At 32.8% G+C, this 21,166-nt stretch overlaps 1 protein-coding gene across 4 annotated transcripts in view; it reads right to left on the bottom strand.

Moving 5' to 3' along the window:
- The window catches only part of KCNQ (KCNQ potassium channel), a 212,127-nt gene extending 191,334 nt beyond the window's left edge, over positions 1–20,793 (bottom strand). For 2 of the 4 annotated variants that reach the window (XM_065356966.1, XM_065356968.1), the window contains exon 1: positions 20,360–20,793. The gene's annotated coding sequence lies outside the window, so the exon portion shown is untranslated. The remainder of the gene's footprint in view (positions 1–20,359) is intronic. The other 2 variants (XM_065356965.1, XM_065356967.1) reach the window with 1 other exon arrangement.
- Positions 20,794–21,166: the final 373 nt, after the last annotated feature.

Below are 21,166 nucleotides of genomic sequence, written 5' to 3'. Positions count from 1 at the left end.
TTAGAAGGTTAGAAAATTCCTATAGCGTTGTCGCTGCGCTTAGATATCGAATTAAGGTAAAATGTTTATATGACTTTTTTTTTTCGTCGCATGTGCCGAGTGCTTATACGTACTAAGCGTTGTAAAAGTTGGTTTTTCCATTTGTTGCGTAAGTAGAAGAGAACTACAGGGTGCTCCGTGAAGTGACACGAACATCAATGTGTTGTATGGTATCGGTGTAGTTTAACAAATGGAATGAAAAATATCGTCTCTCGTGAAAAATTAAACTCTCGTTCTATGTACAGGGCTGAAAGTGTGCCATTGCAGTACAGAGAGGAATAAAAAACAGCATGACTTTTTGATAAACATCTCGCTCTTGATCTGGTTTGTTGAAAAACATGAGTCTACTTAACTTTAAAAGTACCTAACCTACATACTTAATCTAACAGAATTATAACCAACCACCTCGGTCATTTTATTCAAAAATGTTGAGTCTCGTAATTTAGATTTTTATATGTAGAAGCAGAATGGGTTGAAAAAGCAACTGTCGGTGGATTCGAGATCACATCACTCCTCTTGAATTTGTGCTCTTGAGAAAGCTAGGGCTGCGGTGGAAGATGAAATGAGACGGTACGACATCTCGTTAAATATTCTCGCGTTGATTAGTTTAATTGTGACGCGGTGAGCGATACCATACCATATGTCGGCAAAAATTTTTTTCGTTTTATTGTGGTTTCTGGTAGTGTTTTTCTTCCTCTTTTCAATGGTGCAAACAGATTTTCAAAATATTAAAATCTGACAAATTTTCAAAACTTCAAAGTTGCGTATTTTTTGAAATTCAAAAACCAAAATTCTGAGAAAAACGTGTTTGAAAGTTTGGGTTATTTTTGTAACATTTTTAAATTTTTTTTTTTTTTTTTTTTTTTGATTTTCTTCATCTTTTAATGGTTTTACATCATAATATTTTTTTTTTTTTTTTTTGACATTTTTTTATGAAAAGCACTTTTGTAAAACCGGTTTTTCACCACTAAAACGATGTGTTTGAGATCGGTGGGTACATCCATTCCAAAGTATAGGCTTCATAGTATATGAATCGACAAAAAAAATTTTTTTGATATTTTCTGACTTTTTCCATGAAAACGCGATTATCTCAAAAAAAAGTTTTCCGACATATGGTATGGTATCGCTCACCGCGTCACAATTAATAATTTAACTTTAATTTATATTTCGAGATAGGGATAATTTTGAGGAAAATATATATCTTGTTAAGCTTTGCTCTTTGTTTAATGTACCTTCACATTCGAATGAGAAGTTTGTAGAGTAGAATTTTAATTGTTGGTCAATTTTTTTCGTTTTTTTTTTTTTTTTTTTTTTTAGTTTGTGGTGATGTTTCTTTTTTTCTGTGTGTGTGTGTATAAATGAGAAGAGCATATTTTATTTTAATATTTTATATGCAATGAAAATACAGAGAAAAAAGTATTTTTAAAAGTAGAATTAGGCTCAAGTTGGGGACATGGGTCAAGATGCATCAATTGCAGGTAACAACATTTTATTTTCATATACATGTAGAGACAGATTGTGCAGTATTTTTGGTCGCGTAAGCGATAGAAATTCGTTCTGCCTCTAGCCAACTTTAGAAATAGTTCCGTAATATGACATCTAGCGGTTTAGTTCTCTCACTACTTCGTATCCTGAGAACATATGCTAGAGAAACCAGTCATTTGGCGACTCCCGATGATACAACATCGGTTATCAGTGTTCCGGAGATGGTATAGGCTTGTACCTATACCATACATTTGCGTAAGTCTAGTTATACAAACTAGTAGCACAAGTCCAGTCATATCCGAAATATGAACTGGTGAAGCTTGCGATCAAGTGATCTATTTCGTAATATGATCTGTGTTCCCGTTATACTGATAGAGTCGTTCAGATGCACTCGGGTCCAAGAGTTATTACGTAAAACATCTGTCGATCCTTATTGTAAATCTCATCATAATGAGTAACATATATGGACCTTCCCACATCCGTGTACTGTTCCCTATACCCTGTGGTGATGTGCTTTGCACTTTCTAAGGCATGAAATGCCATCTCTCCTTTCGTAATACTGTACAGGCCAGTATAAATAATAAGCTTGAGTAAGTTGTTATTATGTACTTAATGAATAAACGATACATATAACAACTCAAACAACTGAAGATGTTTCTTATTTTGTAAGATAGGTAAATATTCTTAAGGTAAATGTCTGTGTGGTAAACGTAAATACACTCAGTGTCCGAAAAGTAGGTAACGAGGCGGTAAGTCGCCAGGTACCTACAAAGCTCTCAGAAGCTAGGTACTGCTAGGCCTCTAATAGGTAGCTAGCGCATGTGACGAACTATACATGGAGATGTGCTTGTAAAAGTACATCGTAATGTGCAAGATTCTATCTCCACATACAAAGATTGAGATCTGCTATTCGCTGATTGCAAGAGAGTTTTTGCATCTGCTTTTTGCCTATTGGATGCTTTGACTTTGACTGCTTTAATGCGCAATAGTTAATAGCGTAATGCGTTCAATTTTTTTTTATATTTATTTCAAACAAGAAACTCCTTTGTGGCATAATTAATAAAATAACAACACACATCAACATCAATTTAAAAATTCATTCGTCACCTTTTGATATAGAAAAATATCTGAATTAAATGAAATTAAAATTTTATTTCAAATTAGAAAAAAAATCAACACCTGAAGAGAATTAAATTACTCACTACTTATTAGGTTGAAAATACTTTGGCTATGTTTTGAAACTTCTCAAAGAATTAATTTCACCATTCAAATGCAATTTGAACAAAACAAAGAGAAAACAGCCAATAATAATATCTCAATCGCTGATTCCTATTGGCTTCTATGAAATGATATTCGCTGATTGACTATTTGTTGAAATACTGTTCGCTGATTGGCTGCAAGTTGAAAATTGATGAATTGAAAAATTAACAAAAAAGTGAAAACAAACTACAATAAGAATGTTTTTGAAGCTATGTTCAAAAGGAAAATGCAGGCATTTAGCAGGATATTTTCTCAACACTTCACACATTTTTTTCTTTTTCTGGCAAGAAGGGGATGTAAAAAATACCTCGTCCATAATACCAATCATTCATTGGTGGGACGGATCGAGTGAGGTGCAATTTTCGAACATTCCTATATTTTTTGGAGAGAGAGGGGTATTCTAATAATATGTTGGGTTGACATTTGAATTTTTCGTTGAAAAATTAAGACAAATATTTCCACTGATTTGACCACTATTTTGGTATCTTTAAGAATTCTAAATGCGATCAAGAAATCACACTCTTGACTCATACTTATGTAAGGAAGGTGCCCCAACTATAGCTGAAATATTTGTTGACTTCGTTGAGAAAAATTTAATTTTAAGAATAATTCTAAAATACACAATCAGGTCAACTTCCTGATTCTGAATTTAATTTTTATATTTTTGGAGGATTTCCAGAAATTAAAAATTTAGTCCCCCACTTTTCATTTCAAAAAATCAGAATTTAATAAAAATCAAGGTAGAGTATTAAAATTCAGTTTAATCTCAATTTCCGACCTCAAGAATCCTTTGGTGATCGTTCTGGAGCCTCAAGCTGATTTTTAGATTTTTCAGTTTTGTTACAAGTACGGTATATTCTAGATGATCCACCAAAGTTCCAACTGAACGACGAATATTTTGAAAATTGTGCCTAAAATCGATTGTAGGCAAAAGCACCGATTTTCAAAAGTATCCAAAAATCGATTGAAAGTATCGACAAAGATGGTTCTGCGCTAATTTATTCATTTTAGCCCATTTTATGACGATTCTCCCAAAACAGAGTGATTTGGAAATCCGCTGGAGGCTCTGAAACTCCTCAAAACCACTACAAACTGAATAGAAAGGTCTAAAATTATACGTTTAAACCCAATCATAGCTTTCTACTTAGTTTTATTAAATTCTGATTTTTTTTTCGTGAAAAATTGGCCTGATTTAAATTCGTAAAAATTCGTTCAAAATTTGAAATTTGACTGAAAGTGTATTTAGAATGTTTTTTCGAGTTTTCTCCGTCTAGTTGAAAAACTCAACCACCAATCGAGATGTGTTTCTTATTTAGTCTCTTCAGTGAAAATTCGTTGGAGCTGATTCAGAGTTGTGTAACATCTGGAAAGGAAAATTGGAACTAAATTTTCAGCAACCAAATATAAATTTCTGAGTCTATGAGAACACTTTAAAAACAATTGAAGAATACAATCAGAAATTTCGCTGAACCCATTCGCTGATTGCAAGAGACTTTTAGCTTTTTGCCCATTGGTTGCTTGCTCGATTAAAAATTTTTCATTTGAGTTTCTTTCAAAGTTGGACAATTTTTTTTTATATGAGTAGGTATGTACATGTACTTAAAGAAACCAACATGACAACAGCTAATGTATTTGAACTATCCTCAAACAGACAACGTGATCCTTTATCCGGATTCAATGTATCAACGCTCGATTATCATGAATCCTTCGATAGGAAAAAATTGATTCATTTTCAACCAAACCAAACAATCGAAGGCTACATATGGCTCTTAATTAAAATCGAACCCGTCTTCATAAAACATTACCCTTCTCCTCCTGCCCTCATCTTAAAAGAACCAGGCATCCACTTCAACCTAAACCTATATATTATCCTCGCGAGAATACAAACGAAAACCCCAAAAAAGATCCACCATAACAACGATGATGAGGAGGAAAAACACGGCGAACGAAACGAAAACTCAACCCTTATAGGTACCTACCTACTCGTAATAATACGTGCACGCGAAACGATCAATCATAATTACACGCTTCATTAGAACGCCATACATAATACCTATAAAGTACTTCCTTCGACGGCCAGCAAAGTATACAGATACACATATGTAAGTATAATAATATTGTGTGGCCAGCATAGTCTGCAGATACGATATACGAGTATTGTGTACAATGTACATTCATTACGTGCATATTGCCCAGAAGTCGATATGATGGAATGGAGAGTGAGTGGAAGGGAACGTACGACATTAATTTTTCTCGCCATACCGTTCAACTTTTATCTATACTCACGCAAAGAGCAGTACGAAAATACCCCTTGGTCGTCGTCAGTGTTCTAGGTATACTGTAGCTAAATTTTATGGAAATTAATGAAACCGACGACCGACGGTGTAATTTTTCCTGCTGCGATATATGCGGTCGAACCTCATATGTCTACACGTCTATCTCTCGACATACACATTATCATCTCTTAATTTATTTCTCTACGTGGCTATTGGCTATATTAATTAAGTAGGTAACCTACCTAGGTGTAGTGAATGGAACTTTACATCACACCAATTAGGTACCTATTCGCATACAATGATTTTTGAAGCATAAAGTATGGGAAAATGGATAAAAGTAGAATGAATCAAAGACATTACAGTTCAACGATAGTTACTGTCAATTATATGTACTTAGTTAGTTGTAGTAAATTTTTTGCAAGAAAAAAGAATAACTTAATTTAATTTTATTCCATTTTATCTCATCGTTTAGAAGCCTATGTAGTGATATGAGGTATTATCGATATGGTACTTAGGGATATCAAAGCTGTCAAAATATCGATTGTTTCATATCAATATAATGCATCGGAAATTTTTAACTGCAAAAAAGGTCATCAAACGAGCTAATTTTTGGTAAAGAGAGCAACTATCTAAAATCAACTCTAAACTATTTCTTATTCTTACCGATTTGTTGTATTAATTTCGTATTTAGCTGTGCACTTGGGACAAAAAAGTAGGTAAATATAATTTACATGATGCAATGGTTATCATTTTACATTTCAATTGATACATATGACTGATGGGTGCTATCATCATCAGATGTACCTATGGTATAAGTATTAATCAATATTCCGTATTGATTCTCAGAATTTTTACTCAGGTAATTTTTTTTTTTAAATTTGATGTACGGATATCGTATGTACGAAGTATATTAAGCATCATAAATATCGAAACCAGCATGTGAATGTACGGGGACCGGCAAATTGCACGTATGAAATTGCACGTATGAATATTGCACGTATACAATTGAACGTGTGTGATAATTGCACGCATGTGAAAATAGAACGTCTGCAGATTTACGTCTGCAAATTTAACGTCTGAAAACGATTTAATGTGAGTTTTTCACCAACCCAAAATACAGTTTCGAAACGTTCTGAGCAGTTCTGAAGCCTCCAGCGGATTTCTGAAAGTTGAAATTTTCGCAAAATGTTACTCAAAGTAGGTAGAAAGCTAAAATTTACTTCAAACCTCAATTTCAACATGCTGAGTCAATTGGAGACAGTTTCAAGGCGTTCTGGAACTGGAACCTCCGGTTGTATTTTGGAAATTTCAGATTTTCACAATAAAAACCGTCTAAATTAACTTTTGAACGTTCGAAATATGGCTACCGGCTCCTGAACAGGTTGAAACCGTCTGAAATCGACCGCATGTTAAATTTACGGTATCACTTGAATTTCTTTCATTTTTTCTGGAATTTACGAGCAGATGAAAAATTTACTTTTGAAATCGAACTCATGGAATTTTGTGACAACTCCCTAAAACGGTCGAGAGGGTGCTCAATGTGCACTGACCAAAATTATAGGGGCTGAACTTCATTTTTAGCATTTTCAGAATCAGAACAATACAGATAGTTGAACGTAATGATTGAACACTGTAAACGTTCTATTTTCACATGCGTGCAATTATCACACACGTTCAATTGTATACGTGCAATTTCGCACATGCAATTTTTCACGTGCAATTTGAAACGTTCAATTTTCAACAACCCGTGAATGTACACAGATGCATCAAAACTGTAATAAATCGTTATTTCGTCCAATTAATTCTCTGTTTCTTTACTAAGTAGCCCTATAAAACGTTGAAAGAAATCAAGTCCTGCAGGCATAATTTCATTAAACAGAGTGTTGGGGAGTGAGGAAACAGTGAAAAACAGAGATTTTCATCAGCAACAATAATTGAAAACATTTTTTTTCACATAATTATTTTTAAAAGCATTTGAAGTCTATTGTCAGATCAAATTCAGATCAGGATGAGGTCACTTTACCATCCTCCTGTTCAGAAAAGTTAATGATTGTGTTCACTTGTAATGAAGTATTCTTCTATTGGGAGTTTATTTTTGGACAATTAGGTACCTATTAGTCAAACTCGAAAAACCAATCGATATTCAAAAATAAATTCAAGTCAGATTAGGTTTTGATTCGTTGAGAGTTGATTATGAGGTACCTATCTAATCTATACGTTCTGCTCAGAAGGTTTAAAATGCCTTCATCGCTAGTAAAATCATTGGAAATGATAATACTAATGTAAAAGTTAACATAAACATGATTGCAAGCCAGTTTTTGCTTTTCTTTTTGCAAACATGTCATCCTGAGTGTTTGCATACCTATATTTTTCTATTCGCTGGGCAGCTAGCTACACCATTGGCAGTGAGGATGGGAGCTATCTTGAACAGATCTCCATAATGTAAATGTTTTGTGTTTGAATATTCAATGTACCTAAATATTTATTTAAAACAACAAACTGTTCAATAATCAGGTATTTGCGATGCCAGATGATCTGCCGCATGAAACTTTTCATATTCTTTTCCAAATTGAAACTTTCAAATGAGAAAAATTGCAAATGGTAAACATAAGTAGGTACCTATGTGAAAGTTCTGAAGAATAAATTCAGCTTTCACCACATTCTCATAGACAAGTAGAAATCAATTTTATTGGATGCTATTGGTATATCAACATGCTAACGACTTTGTGATCGTTGTGCCTTTTATTAGAAGTTATACAGCAATGCATCAATTTGCTTTGATGCGGCATAGTAAGTAAGTTATCTAGTTATTTTAACCCAAATCCAAATACCAAAATATGCTGAATCAGAAAGAAAATGAAGCTATCCAAGAATATGCTGCTGAATTGATAAAGCTATCTATGTCGTGCAAATTTCCCTTATGGCTTCAGGAAGGTCTGATTACTCAATTAAGTGTAGGTAAGTTAAGTATGTGGAATTTGTTACAAAATTTTGGAATCTGAACCTGATATTTTTAAATAGGTTGATACTACGAGTATTAGGGTGAGTCAGCTTTATATGGGAAACATTTTTTTTTTTCACTTTTTTAAAGTCTTACACCCTAAAAGTGTTTATTTATGTCTGAAAAGACATCATATAAAATTTCAGCTAAAAAAAAATAATATTTACTGGTGGTGCAAAAGAGTTGAATGTTGAGAAGGTAGGAGCGTGCCAAGGGAAAACTTCCCACGGTTGTGCGCTGGGGAATGTAGCGTTGCATTCCCTCGTTGGATCAAAGCAGTCTTACAAAACATTTCCCCCTCTACAATGCATGATAAGTAAGTCTAGATAGTATGAATTTTGAGGCTGTATTATTCTATCCTATTCAGCAACTGTAGGAAAAAAATGTGAGTAATGTCGCCTGTCGGTATGGGATAAATTTGCATCAAAATATGACTGTTCTATAAGATTCAGCTCTTTAAGTTGATGTTTCATAACTTTTATCAATTTTAAAGCTGTTTCTTTGTGAAAATGGAATGTTTTGATTTCCAAATTCCACAATTTGGGTTCAAATGAATTCTACAGCTGAAAAATCGTAATCAATACTTTGTTATGGTTGTTTTGAAAATCCAAGAAAGATTAGTAATTAGTATCACTTGATGAGTTGTAGTGGGGATGCTGCTCTCATTATAGTTGCGTGGAATGAACGCCGTCAAACTCCGTTGCGTTTCCCCCAGCGCCATCGTGGGAAGTATTGTGCTTGCATGCGCTCTTAGCTCTCAACATTCAACGCTTATGGGCCACCTCTAAATATTAATATTTTTCAATAAATATTTAAGGGGTTGCATTTGAACCAAAAATGAACATTTTAAGCGGGTAAGACTTCAAAATTTCAAAAAAAAAAATGCAACCTGACTCACCCTAACAAGTATTTTCCAAGATTATGAATTGACTAAGGCAACTTCTACTCAAACTAATAGGTAGGTAATGTCATTTATCAAAATTTTAAAAATTATGGGAGAACTAAGAAACTCCATTATCAGATTAATTTGTCTAATTGTGATGCGATCTGGGATAGGGTACCCAAAGTCGGAAATTTTTTTTTCGTTTTTATTGTGTCATTTGAAAGCTTAAAATGTCAGCTTTTTTTTTTAAAAAAAGATATTAAGTCTAGCCCTTTTTGCGGCTGAGCAATGAACAGTTGAAGTTTCTGCTTAAAAAAAGAAAATTTTGAGAAAATCAAAGTTTAAAGTTTTTCCTTCAAAATTTTGAAAAAAAATTATTTTCTCGACTTCTACTGCACTAAATTGGCTGAAATTTTGATATGATACTTCAAAATTATAGACAATCAAATTTTAAAAATTGTGTCAACATTTGTTGACTATTTGTTGAATCATGTTGAGGGGAAACACATTTTTTGTACAGAAAATTTGAAAAAAAAACATTAAAATGCGTAAAAAATGAAAATTTTACAGAAACTCACGACTTTAAAAAGAAATAAGTGAAAAAAATTATGATATTAAGTCTAGCCCTTTTTGCGGCTCAGCAATGAACAGTTGAAGTTTCTGCTTAAAAAAAGAAAATTTTGAGAAAATCAAAGTTTAAAGTTTTTCCTTCAAAATTTCGAAAAAAATTATTTTCTCAACTTCTACTGCACTAAATTGGCTGAAATTTTGATATGATACTTCAAAATTATAGACAATCAAATTTTAAAAATTGTGTCAACATTTGTTGACTATTTGTTGAATCATGTTGAGGGAAACACATTTTTTGTACAGAAAATTTGAAAAAAAAACATTAAAATGCGTAAAAAATGAAAATTTTACAGAAACTCACGACTTTAAAAAGAAATATGTGAAAAAAATTATAAAAAAATGTTTGCCCAGAGGAGGACTTGAACCCACGACCTCCAGCGTGATGATCCGCTCTCTAGGCATCTAGCCACCAGGGAATATACATAAAAAGTGTTTTCTAATGGTATACAACTAATTTTATTGTGAATTTGACATAACTAACAGGAAAGAACAGAAGAACATCGATTGGGTAGTAGCAAGTGGAATGGTAGTGGAAGCGCAAGCGGGGGGAAACAACGCGGCGACTTTGGGTACCTTTTCTTTTTTCACTTTGTTCAGGTATTTAATAGGGAAAAATATTTCTTTCAGAGGTAATTTTTATGCTAGATGATAGCCAACAGTGTCTAAAACAAGTTTTCAGTGTAACCTGAAAATTGACATTTCTCAATATCTCAACTGTTTTTTGCTGTAGCACGAAATTTACTTTTCCGACTTTGGGTACCCTATCCCAGATCACATCACAATTATTCATGCAAGTAATGTTCTTGATGTGATAGGACAAATCACATACCAGATGTGTGTCCATACAAATGAGACCGAGCAGCTCATTGCAATTGGCAGATTATCGAAATCAAAAATTGGCAAAGAATCGAATTTGATCAGCTGTACAGAAAGTTCCTCCCTAAATCAAATACATATTTCTCGGTCGATATCTCAACATTTTATTGGTATAATATTTTTAACAATACATTGTTGATATTAGTATGTCAATGTATTGGTCAAAAAATATTTGATTTAGAGAGGAACTTTCTCTACAGTTGATCAAATTCAATTTTTTGCCAATTTTTTTTCATTTCGATAATCTGCTGATTATTTCACATATTTTTGAAAGCTCGCTTTCAATATAGTCAGTAGATTGAAATTCACAAACGTTTTGATGAAGGTTTTCAACAGATTAAGTCAAAAATTGCTCTGATATGAAATTGAAATTAAATTGTAATTATTTTGACAGAGATTTTCTGTCGATTATTCTTCAGTGTCCACTTTTGATTTAGTAGATAAACAAGCCATCAGCTATTCGCTGATTGCAAGAGAGTTTTTGCATTTACCTTTTGCTTATTGGGTGATCTAAATTCTAATGCTGTATGCTTTTGAATAGTTCTTCAACAAATCTTGATGGTATGATCAATATAATCTCACCTCAGACATACACGAAATATCGTAATTTATTTTATTTTGAAAAATTATTAATTTTTCTGAATTTACCCTTTCAATTCTTGTATAGATACTTAGAAAGATGCCCGATTTTTATAAAATTAAATTCAAAATAATCTTTGGAATTTTGCTACACAAAATATCGTTATATTTTATTTTGGAAAATTACAATCTTCACCGATTCGTTTTGTTTTTTGTTGTTGAAAAAAAAATGAAAGTAACACGCCAAAGTTATATCTACAATTTCAGTTTTGGCTTATTACATACTTCCTCACCATTTTATCTTCATTTTCATATCAATATTATCTACAATAAAGTTTTGAATTGAAATCGGAATTTAGAAACAAATAAGGTAGCTAATTATTTTTGCATATTGCTTAGCATTTTAAAATTCTACTCGACAACAACGACAATATTATCTACAATAAAGTTTTGAATTGAAATCAGAATTTAATTTTTGCATATTGCTTAGCATTTTTAAAAATCTACACGAGGACGACGAAGTGTTTTTTCACGCTTCGCTCAAAAACTCTAAACATTGCAAAATTTTTATGAAGATTTTCAATCAATTAAGTCGAAAATTCACCTGATATGAAATCAAAATGAAATTGAATTTGATAAAATAAACCTCCTATTACTGTTTGATAATATGTACATACTCGTACTTCAAACAGAAATCTATGTATTATCAAAAAGTACCAAATCGAAAACTATAAATCTTAGATTGTTTAACGAATAAATTGAATTTCGCTTCTTTTGCATAAAATGCAGAAGTAATCGGTCACTTCATATGTATGTACTTTAGTAAAAATATCCAACTATAAACTAAGTAGGTAAGTTAACGATTCATTTTCGATAAATTTGACTGTCAATAAGGTTGACAGATTGTGCTACTCGGGAGAGTACCTGTAATGCATATATTTTAGGATGAAAATTAAAATTCAAGTAAGTACATAGATATTCTGAAGAAGTTAAAATGCTTGATCATCGCTGACTATTCATCAGATTTGTCTGAAATTTCATCATTTATATTCATCGATTGTCAGATTTAAGGGAAATGGATGGTAAAATGATTATGCCTGTTATTATCAATGACCAGCAGCCTGTTGATATGGAATTCAATCCAGGAAGTGATATGTCTGTTATTTTCAAAATAAGAGTCATCAACCTGCAGGAGGGGGGAATTTCAAGAAAAATTCTCAATTATTAATAAATGAAAGCTACTTCAAGTGCCCTGAAAAATCACTGAAAGTTACTATAACGTTGGTAAAACTTCAATAAAATTGTTAAAATGGAATTTCAAAAAATGAAGACATTTCCAAAGTTGATAAGAATGTCTCAATTTTAGGAAAATAGCAAAACCACGAGAAATGTATCATTTCTCTGTCAATTAACGTCGTTTTGGAAAACACCCACTTTTTTCAAAAGTTTATAATAAAAAGACCAACATTTTATAAATTTTTAAATAAACTTTCGCAAGTGTTTTAATCAAAAACAGCTTCACGTTTGAAAAGTGTATAAATTCTAATGCACCCTACTCAAGAAATCAGATGCATACGACTGTTGATTATATTATTCAGTATTATAACATTGAAATTATATTCCATGTACTTCTCTCATCAAGAAATAGGTACACATAGATGATACCTCGACGCTTAAAAATGGCTTCAATTCGAACACTTAGCATAGGTACGAATAAATAAAGTAGATAAAAATTAAAAGCACTTAAATCATACACATACGAGTATCTACTTATCTAGATCTACCCTAAAATTATTATACGTATTATTAGGTTTATAAAGTGTAAAAGCTCAAGCTTGAGAATAGTTGGTGATTTTCCTTTACACAATGCATCAGAATACCTACACATTATAAAAAGTATTATAGGATTCGGTTGCTCGTCGTATTTCCACAACAAAGACCATAGCAGATCCTTTCGAGTTCAACCACATACACCACTACACTACAGAGCACAGACCGATAGGATCGCGTGCTTGGTACACGACATGTCCGGTCGGCGTCGCACACCGACACCTTTTTTGAAAACACGAAATATAAATTAGTACGCGTACACGCGCCTTCAAGGCACCTCTACCTATCCTGCATTATTATACGTATACAACTCTTTAGACTCTCCAAAAACTTCTCGCCACCACTGGTGTGCAAAAATTTTCACACATTTACCTATACCTACCTATGTACGACCCCACGCATTATGCTCTGATGTCGTTGTGGCTAAGGGCTAGAGCATGCTGAATTTAAACCACCATATTCCTCTTTTCACATCTCCTATCATCATTTTTTTTTTTAGTCCTACATTATCGTAAAACGTAAAACAGCCAAAATACCTTTATGCTTTTGCTCGCTACACGAATTTTATTTCACATAGGATAGGTAGGTAGTTCATCGTTTAGTGTGCTTCTGTCCATTCTACATAAGTAACTTATTATATGTACCAGAGTACATATATAGAGAATGGGTATGGGTAGGTAAAGTATTCGCCATCACTGGTTGGACGAGTACAATGAACGTTCTTAATCCCTAAGCTGGTTTAAAATTCACTAGTGAGAAATTTAGGTAGGTATACATACGACGACGACAACTACAATAATGTTGGTTAATTCTATATTATCTAAGCATAGAGAGAGAGAGAGAGAGCGTATAATATTCTTTATCCTATTTCGTACATAATTTTCGGGTTAAACTGTTGAATTTTGTTCGCATATGAGACTAGAGGAGGATCAGGGTACGATGTCGCGTGCGTGTGGTAGAATGCATTAACTTATCTCACGAATTTCATCGTACCTATAGGCTATAACTATTATAAGCGATCGATCTTTTGGAAATTTAGTTATACCAACTCGTATACCAACAGGGACTTTGGTTGAAAATGTTGGAAATTAGAATTTTTATGGCACTAATTGGCGAAGATGAGCACTCATCATCCCACATCCGGAAAATAAATCGCGAAATTGAAAAAAAAACGCCATGTATATTTAAATAATTGAGAACAAGACAGCAGCTATTTGCTAATTGCAAAAGAGTTTTTGCATTTACTTTTTGCTTAAGTATTGATCAGTTTTCCATGTTTTCAAAACCAATTTGTTTGATTTTCAGATTCACATGTTTCAAATATCAACTATGCATAATTGCATAAAATAGTGAAAAGATAAGTAGGAGGGGAGAACGAAGTAAAGTTTTTCCAAACGTCATCAGCGATAAAATATCAATGAATCCATAAACTTTTGCCGTGTTTGCAAAAATAAAAACAAAAATAGGAGGGGTTGAGGTGTGGTTAAGTGTCTTACATATCTTGGATATTGCAATGTTATCGCCTCCAAAACTAAATAGTTGCATAGCAAGAATGTTTTTGATTCAAAAATTGAAGGAAGAATTAGGCACTCGAATCATTTTTAAAGTACCGAGATCTTCACCAAGATGCCCAAAATTTTTGAGAAATGATTTTCCCTGATATTTTCCAGGTTTCTGGACCAATTTTTCCAATTTTCCGTATCTTTCTTCAAATAATAATTAGACACAATTTGGAGGTGGTAAGTATTCTTTTTTTTTGTGCCTTCCTTAATCCTTATATTAAATGTATTATGAACCTGAAAAAATAATGAGGTCCCCATTGAGAGGAGAAAACCTGAATAATTATTCCCGATTTTTTGAGAAAACAGACGAAGGGTGTACTATTGATACCTATACGTACATAGGTACAAATCTTCACAAATCTGACATACCACCCTCAAGTAACATGTAATTTGGATCCAATCTCACTGGTACATTACACAGTCCCCTCCTTCTTTTGTGAACCCACTAACATGTATGAAGTTTTAACCATAATTAATTCTCTTAAAAACTCCTCTGCAAAGGATCATCTTGGCCTTGATGTAAATACACTTAAGCTCTCTGCACCATTTGTAGCTCACCCCCTTGCAACACTTTTCAATGAGTCCATTGAAAAGGGAGTCTATCCACATGTAATGAAAACTAGTGTAGTAACACCTGTCTTTAAGAAGGGAGAGAGAGATAAACTGAATAATTACAGACCAATATCCATTACACCAATTTTTTCCAAGGTATTTGAAAAACTATTCCATAAACAATTATCAGCCTTCTTTGAAAAACATAACTTACTTCACCCATCCCAATTCGGCTTTCGGAAAAATATGAACACCACTTCTGCAATCTATAAATTTATACACGAAGTATTAAATGGTCTTCAACTAAAGAAAAGTCTAATGGCAGTTCTTTGTGATTTGTCCAAGGCTTTTGATTGGGTTGATCACAAAATCCTCTTGAGAAAACTGGAAAGATATGGTGTAAGAGGACAGCTATTAGATTGGGTCAAAAGTTCAAAACCTACTTACTTGTCTGACAGAATCCAAATTGTAAAAATCAACAGTAATGTATTTTCTGGGACAGAATGTGTTACACAGGGGGTTCTGCAGGGATCCATCTTAGGTCCACTACTTTTTATAATTTACATCAATGATTTGGCATATTACTTTGAGCATAGTCTTACAGAATTTGCTGACAATACTACTGCTCTCATAGAACTTAATGAAACTATGGATAGTGATCATATTAAAATTATAATGGAAAATTTAATATCTTGGTTTTCAGCAAACAAAATGATACTAAATTTAAGTAAAACAACTTTTTTGTCATTTGGGAAAATACCTCAATCTATTAATGAAAATTACAGGATAGCTGACTCAGCAACAAAATTTTTGGGAATTATAATAGACTCGGACTTGAAATGGAATAGCCAAGTGGACCATTTAATCAAAAAACTCTCCACCTATACTTACTTAATACGGCAATTATGTGATATCACAAACCTAAATACTCTAAAACTTGCATACTATGGCCTTTTTCATTCAAATATGAGCTATGGAATATCACTTTGGGGTGGAAATCACAATCTGCTTCATAAAGTATTGATAGCACAAAAAAGACTTGTTAGAATAATGTTTCGAAAAAATCTAAGAGAATCCTGCAAACCACTCTTCATTGAAAGCAAGATACTAACAGTCCCATGTGAGTACATATTGCAAATGTGTATTATGATAAAAAATAGAACAATAGAACTCAAGACACCTTCTCATACCTATGATACAAGACATCGAAATTTGGCAATAAGTGAAAATTTAAAAACAAAAAATATGCAGAATAATGTTGATTTTATGGCATCCAAAATATACATAATAAAATCCCCCAGGAATTTAAATCTCTGACATCTGGTAAACTGTTCAAAAATAAACTCAAAAAATGGTTGCAGGGATATGCGTTCTACAGCATTGATGAGATGGTACAACTGGAGTAAGTCCATTTATATTTATTTTATTTTATTTAATTTTTTCATTTTATTTAAATTTAAATGTTAGAGTAATTAGTTGAAATGCTGTACATTCACTTAATTATAAGCTGACTTTGTAAATGCAGCATAGCTGCCCATTGCAAAAATAAACGATTTGATTTGATTTGAAGTTTTGAAAATATAAAAAAAGATTTTATTTGCAATGAAACACCGCTGTATAGACTGTTTTAAGCAAACCACAAAAACTTCAAAATCAACACATAAGTTACCTATGTAAGTAGGTAACCTCATGTAAGTATGGTAATGAGCATATTACAAAATAAAGTGGTAAAACCTTCCTTAAAAAACAGAAAAGAAGTGAAATCCATTTAAACCCATACAAAATTATCAATCATGAAAGTAGGTATATACCTACATTAGGACGGATAAAGAAAAAAAAATGTCAAAGGATTTTGATCAAATTCAGTGAAAACCTTCATTTTGAGTTAAAAGTTCTCACAAAAATGTTAGCTCCAAAAATGTCCTTAAAGTGGAAAGATGAATTTTCAAAGAAAGGGGCATTTTTGAGAAAAAAAATCTGATGGTTTTTTCAGTCTAACCTCTGCTTAACCTGCTTTAAATTCATGCTTTGAAAATGTGTTTTTTTCCTCAAATATTTCACATTAATTAAGCCAAAATATCCAAAGGTATCATTTCTCAAAATATTTCCTCTCTTTCAGAAGTGATATTTTTCGACGTTTTGACATCGTTAATGCGAAAATAGATGTAGGTAACCAAGAAGAATATATACCTACACATATGTATTATCAAAACACGAATTTATCCAAAATAAATCGATTATCAAATTTTTAAACCACTCAGTAGCTAGCTCTAAAAGTGGTCTTGGATTTTGATGACAATGGCTTGGACACAGTCTTTATAAGTAGATACTTATTTTCTCTTTGGAATTGCACAATTTTTTCAGAAACAGGTTTGTGTAGAAGCTAGACCCCAAAAACAACGATTTTTCAAAAAATTCTTCCTCTTTGATGAGGACTTATCTCTCCTCCAAGGGCAATTCCGGAAATTGAAATTTTTATAATCGATTATTAATTCAAAATGAAGGTTTTTACAGTTTTCATCTAAAATTCTTCAATATTTTTTCCCACGATCCACCTTATTATGTACATAGGTACTAATACGTTTTTAATTTCATTCACTTGCAAAATTCTCTATAATTTTGGAGGGAAACAAATGACAAGTTTTTCCGTCACTTCCTGGCCCCACTTCTGAAGGCTTTCCACATTTTGGACAACGTGATCACCAGAATAAGGAGAATTATAATATGCCCTGAAAATGTTTAAAGTAAGTAAGTACTTTTTGAACAGGTTATCATCGCATTGACTTCTTCGATCAAAAAACCAAAAAATACATATAAAAAGCGAGCCAGAAAATTCTCCTGGTTTCACGACTTTTTTGACTAAAAAATCAAAAAATTTAAAAAAATCAGCTCTTAATTTTCAAACTTTTTACAACCATTTCAAGTTTTTCAGGTCTTGAAAAATTGTGTGAAGCAGCAAAAATGTTGAAAAAATTTGGGTGCCTTAGAATTGTTTGAATAGCCCATTTCCAGACTCTCGTGTACCAAATAAGAGAATTCTTCTCAATTCATAAATTTTTCAAAGTTTTCGAAAATTTTGATGCACACAACCTAAACACAAAAATCAACGTGGTAACAAAACATTCAAAAATAGAAGAATTGTGATTTTCAAAATTGTGGAGCACCTTAACTCTCCTTTTGCATCAGTTCGTTCTGAGACTGTTGAATCTCAAGCATAACTTGCCAATTTATTTCTAGTATTTTCAAGGTGAAAAATTTGTTGATTAGAGGAATATTTGTCCTTTTCGAAAATTTTGTGACACATGAGCTCTACCTTAAAATAGGTCTCCGTGAGCATAATATTATTCTCAGATATTCACCTTGCAGAAATTTTCACAGTTTAGGATCAAAAACTCTCATTTTTGCCAAAATGAACCGATCGAGGTAGTAATTGGAAGCAATTATTCTGAAGAAATTTTAATCGAGTACAAATGGGCTTTGGGGAGGGAGTGTACTTTTATAGATTGAAATATATATCTGCTTAAATTGCAATAGAATCGTCATCTATGCGGGTAGGTAATTTTTTCAACAAAATTCTCAAATGTGGGAGTGAAAATTTCAAAATTTCTTGACATTTTTACAGAGACTTGGGAACTATTAAAGCCGCTAAAATATGTTTGATTCGAGTATTTAAACATAGGTAAGTGATTTTTTTTTCAAACCTTAGCTAGGATTTGAAGCTTTATCAAAAATATTCAAAAAAATTTCGGACACATTATGCACTTTCATTATGCACTTAGCCAATTTTTTCTCTCAAAATCACTCAATTTATTCGAAAAATTGTTTTTTTCCGAGTGAAGTGAATTTCTCCCATCCAATTGTACGACAAAACAGTCTTGACGAAAGAAGAAAAAAGAAAAAAAGACATGAGGTAATATCACAAAGCAGGTACTGGTACACGTGTCCTTGAAATTTTTCTCAAAAAATAATTGAACACACAGCTAACAACATTCGACGTTATTTATTACGGTAGAATGGACAGACAATATTGCTTACGTGTAGACAGAGTTGTATAAAATATGCTCGGATTTTCCATCGCTTCGTATCTATTCTATTGGTTTTCATCGTGTTGATTCTACGTATTTTTAAACATAGGTACCTAATAAGAAGCTGGTACCATCTCTAAGATGTTCTTCGACCAATTTTTCCCCCTCGTAATTTCATTTACTTTTTTCAAAGTACTACCAGTACCTATATATACCTAAAAAGTTTCGTCAATTTTTTAACTAATTTACTTTCTTTTCGTTTCCTTTTTTTTACCCTTCTTTTTGTAAGTGGAATAACGAAGCTGCGCTTCGATAGAAGTCGAGAATTGTTGAAATTAATTTAGTGGAGTTCGATTTCGGAATATTAATTCGCGGCGGCGTTAATTTATTTGCCAGAGTTACTTGGCTGAACTGCTGCGGCTGAATTTGTTATAGGTTGGCGAAAAGTGAAGGCAAAAAAGTTATATTGTTTCGAAGACTTGATGAAATTAAAGGTATAATTAAGAGGGCCGAGATGTTCGATGATTTGGCAGTGCACAGATTCAAATTTTACCAACTTGATAGATTGGAGGTGATTTTAATGGGATGATGTTCTGATTGGAAAATATTTTTTGATTGGTGGAAATTAAGTTTTTGGAATATTAAATTGGATGGTTGGATTGTTACTTGATTGATTCTATCGATATGCTGACGAAGTTTAACATGACGTATTATCTGATGGTAACACTGAATAGGTTCTTTTGAATTGTATTCCCTTCAATTTTTCCAAATTTCATTTTCATGTAAATGACCCTTTCAAAATAAAATCCGTCAATTTTTGACAAATTTGCTGAAACAAACTATTCTCCCTTTGAATTCAGAGAAAAATATATAGGGTTCCTTTTTAAAGGGAAACTTTATTCTTTTTGATATTTTCTTTTCAATTTTTCCAATTCAATGCACAATTTTTTACAATATTCTAAAGAAAAATCCATTTTTTTGGGGGAATTTCTCAAACTCATTCCGTATTGAGAGAAACCAAGACCCAGAAGACATGAAATTCACCTATTAATCTCACTCAGAAAGTAAGCAATCTTTTTCACAGTCTCTCATAAACATTTAATTCATTTTTGTATATTCTTTCACTTATTATAACTCAATTTCTTCAAATTGAAATTAAATTCGAATAATTTATAAGGATTGAATATGAACAAACCAGTTCAGATTCCTCAAACAGTACGAATTTTACGAAGCACTGATAAGGAAAATCACCAATACCTCAATCACGAAAAAAAATTCAAAAAATGCACCAAATTTTTCAATCTAATCGCATAAATTACGCAAAAAAAATACACCAATCATAGAATAATGATCTTATTTACCTAATTCAACACAAAATATTCCAGTAAACTGCTCCCAGAACGACACAACACGTCAGTAAAATGAAAAAAAATTCACTACGACACTCAAACCCGAGAAAAATTCTCAACCGATGCACGTTCGAGATTTAAAAATGCACCAACCACTACAACCGGGTGTCGGAAAAAGCTCGCGAAAATAAAAAAACCTCCGAGAACGATGACGATGTGAAAATATGGCGCGAAAAAAATGAACCAAAAAATCAAAAAAAAAGATGATTATTTTTGAGGAAAAAATTCACGCCAAATTCTCGCCACGCGACTCGCCAACGCTGATGGAATTTTCACGAGTTCGGCGCCGTTTTTCAAGCAGCAACAGATACTAAAGAGCGCGCAGTTTATGCATTACTAACTATATCGAAAAACGGCTCAACTTTCGTTTTCCTCCGCACTATTGCCAATACACACGCTCTCTTCTCGCTCGTCCGTCTCTTCGCGAGTACAGGTGAAGACGCGCGCATTAAACGTTGCATTTTTAATCGTCTCCTATGCCCTGTACATTCGTATATCCAGTTGACCAAATGCTAGCAAATTTTACGCTAGCACGAATGGTGCCGGAATTTGAGACACTTTTTTTAAAAATGCTAGCAAATCAGTAGTGATTAGGTCGCATTAGCGTAGCAGAATTGAGCACAAACAGCTAGGGTATAGCTAGCATAAAGCTAGCGAAAAGCTAGCATTTTGTTAACACTTTGCTTGCAATTCTACTATGTAAATGCGACTAAATCGCGACTGATTTGCTAGCATTTTTAAAAAAAGTGTCTCAAATTC

This window comes from Planococcus citri, chromosome 3 (assembly GCF_950023065.1).
Source record: "Planococcus citri chromosome 3, ihPlaCitr1.1, whole genome shotgun sequence".
Lineage (NCBI taxonomy): Eukaryota > Metazoa > Arthropoda > Insecta > Hemiptera > Pseudococcidae > Planococcus > Planococcus citri.
The sequence above is the reverse complement of the archived record's forward strand: the minus strand, read 5'-3'. Positions and strand labels throughout refer to the sequence as shown.